This window comes from Salvia miltiorrhiza, chromosome 2 (genome assembly GCF_028751815.1).
Source record: "Salvia miltiorrhiza cultivar Shanhuang (shh) chromosome 2, IMPLAD_Smil_shh, whole genome shotgun sequence".
Classification (NCBI taxonomy): domain Eukaryota; kingdom Viridiplantae; phylum Streptophyta; class Magnoliopsida; order Lamiales; family Lamiaceae; genus Salvia; species Salvia miltiorrhiza.
Window position 1 is genome coordinate 26,379,470 of NC_080388.1, and position 2,709 is coordinate 26,382,178.

Below are 2,709 nucleotides of genomic sequence, written 5' to 3' on the forward strand. Positions count from 1 at the left end.
GAACGACCAATACTGAAGGATTTTATTTAAATCGCTTCACAACTCTTAATCCCTTACCATCACAACCTTACAACCCTACACCTATACTACAACTCTATTCTACCACCTGCAACAAAGGAAAAAAAAAAGAGAGAGAGAGGGAGAGAATAAGATCAGCTGCGTCCCCTCCCCATTTTCTGTAACAACTGCAGCAGCAGTAAGCACTCCACCTCTGCCACAACAGCCATACCCAAGGTACACATGGGACTCACATCAGCCACCCTACCATTTAGTAGGTACTCAAGCTCCAGCCAGCCTTCTTCCCTTTTTACCTCTCATTTCAGCAAACAACCTCCTAACACTTCCCTCTCCATTATACTCTAACAGCTCACGTGAAGAAGGGAGGAAATCATTCATCCATCTCTGCCAAGGAGGTAAACTTCTTTAACGCTCTTCAACTCCTCCAAGATTTCACCTGCATTAATGCAAGAACAACCACTGTTATGTTTCAGTTACCCCTAATTAAGATCAGTCAACTACAGCAGCAGATAATATAACCAACACCAAGCAATTTCAAGGTAAGCTTCACCTTGAACTTTATTACTCCCTGCCACAATTTCACCTTCATTCATTAAGGCTGTTACCAAGATTATTCTATTTCAGTTTCCATCCCCTGCATTTAATTCAACACAGCAGCAAACAGCCACCACAACCATATCCTCAAGGTATTATACGTTATCCCAGTTCACTATCTCCATGTACATGCTTCACACATCATCATAGCATGATTTTTTTTTTAATGAATGCTGCTAATAGGAGATGAGCATGATTAGTTATTCACATAAGTTTATGTAGCAATAGCAGACTACACTTCCTTTACTCTAGGGATATAGAGATATGTTACATCTGATTCATGTATTCGATGAACAACAATGGACTCCACAGACACAGAATATGGGGAACACTTTAACTCACCACTATTACTGATAGACGAACAAATACGACCACAACATGCTCACTTTTAGAACAATTAAGCTCTGGCTTCTCTTGCTCTAATAAGCCTCTATGTGTATCGATACTCCATTGCAATGAAAAGAAGAAGAAGCAAGATTAAAACTTAGCTTTAGGTTGGGGGGGGGGGGGGGACTACTGCCAGCTCTGAATCGGGGATGACGGCGCACCGATCCAGAGCTGTGGCGACTTCGCCGATTCTTGGAATCTGCCAGCGGTGGCGAATGAAATCCAGACACGGCAGTCTCGCCGAAAATCGCACGCCGAGGCGACGGACGGAGGCTCAACATCCTTCAAGCGGCGGCAAAGTTGAGAGATGGCGTCGGGCTCAGGTTCTACATCGGCGCCACCAAGAACTGAGGGAGAACGACGACTAACAGGCGCCGGTGTTACAGGACGCGGCGGCGTCGAACAGAGGGAGGCGATTTCTGATTTCTGGAAAGCTAGGGCTTTTACTCCATTCTTCATTTGGGGATTTCGATTGAGAGGCAAATCGAGAGAGGGGGGAGGTCTGAGGAGGCAGTGCGACGCCGGAATCGAAAGCAGCGACCACTCGCCGGATTCTCAGAGACGACGGTGGTGAGTCGCCGGATTTACAGAAACCACGGTGGCGGCGGACCCAACGAAGGAGAAACATTTAGGGCTCGATTTGGGGCTCTGCTTGTGCAGCGGTGAAGAGAGGGTTTTAGGTGAGGAGGCGGCGCAGTCAACAGGTGAACGCCAGCCACGCCGGCAGCTGGTCGCCGGACTTCAGGAGATCGCGGCGGCAGCGGAAGCCTCGACGAAGGCGGAGCGAGAGAGAGGAAGAGAGAGAGAGGCGTTTCTGATTTGAGAAGAGAGGAATCGTGAGTTGGGGGAGAAAAGAGAGGAATTGGGTTTTTTTTTTTTTTTCTTGGGCCTGATTTGTTTTTCTTGGGCCTAATTCTTTTAAAATCTGATTGGGCCTCTCATTATTTTTGTATTGGACCTGTTCTTTTTTTTACTGGGCTGGATTTAATTAAAAAATGGCTGACTTATTTCCTTAAATGAGCCCAGGTTTGTTATTAAGTAGAGTGGACTGATTAGAATTAATTAAATTGGGTTTTTATTATTTATCCTATATTTAAGTCTAATAGAAAATCAATTTTAAGACTTGTTAGCTTATTAATTTCCGATTATGGATTAAATAGAATAGATCTATTTAATTAGAAAGCAGGTTAGAACATCCTAAGATGCATGGATTAATTAAGATTAATTATTCGAGCCCCTAAGATGAGCTTTAATCCTATAATTCAGATTAACATCTCCTAATAATTAAAAGGAATATGACTCATGCATAATTACTTTACGCATCCTCATTTATTTGGAAATTTCCTCGAATTAAACTTTACTTTATTTTCTCGGATTAAAGGTCAAGCAAAAGAGTTAAAGCTAAGCCGTGAGTCTTTGCTATCAGGTGGGCTTTCTATGTATAAACTAAAATCATATTATAGAATTGCTAAGACTTTATGCCTTATGAAACGACTTTAAATAATTGTCAATGCATATATGCTTTATGTTTTATTATTAATTGCCTATATGATGTTTTATTCTGGATGAGACCGCAAATCCCTTCGGAATTAGTGTACACCTTTGTGATCGTGAGTCATCTAGCGGGTTGGCCGATCACAGTGTCCGTAAAGGGAGGCCTCCCTCTCGGCACGAGTTACTGATATGGTTATTAATGATATAAAATACATG

General features: G+C 42.8%; 1 long non-coding RNA gene across 1 annotated transcript; it reads right to left on the reverse strand.

Annotated features, from left to right (window-relative positions):
* On the reverse strand, window positions 1-2,709 carry LOC131007630 (uncharacterized). Its single transcript, XR_009096190.1, has 2 exons — window positions 955-2,709; window positions 1-454 (listed from the first exon to the last, which is right to left on the reverse strand). It is a non-coding gene; the product is annotated as an uncharacterized LOC131007630 (long non-coding RNA).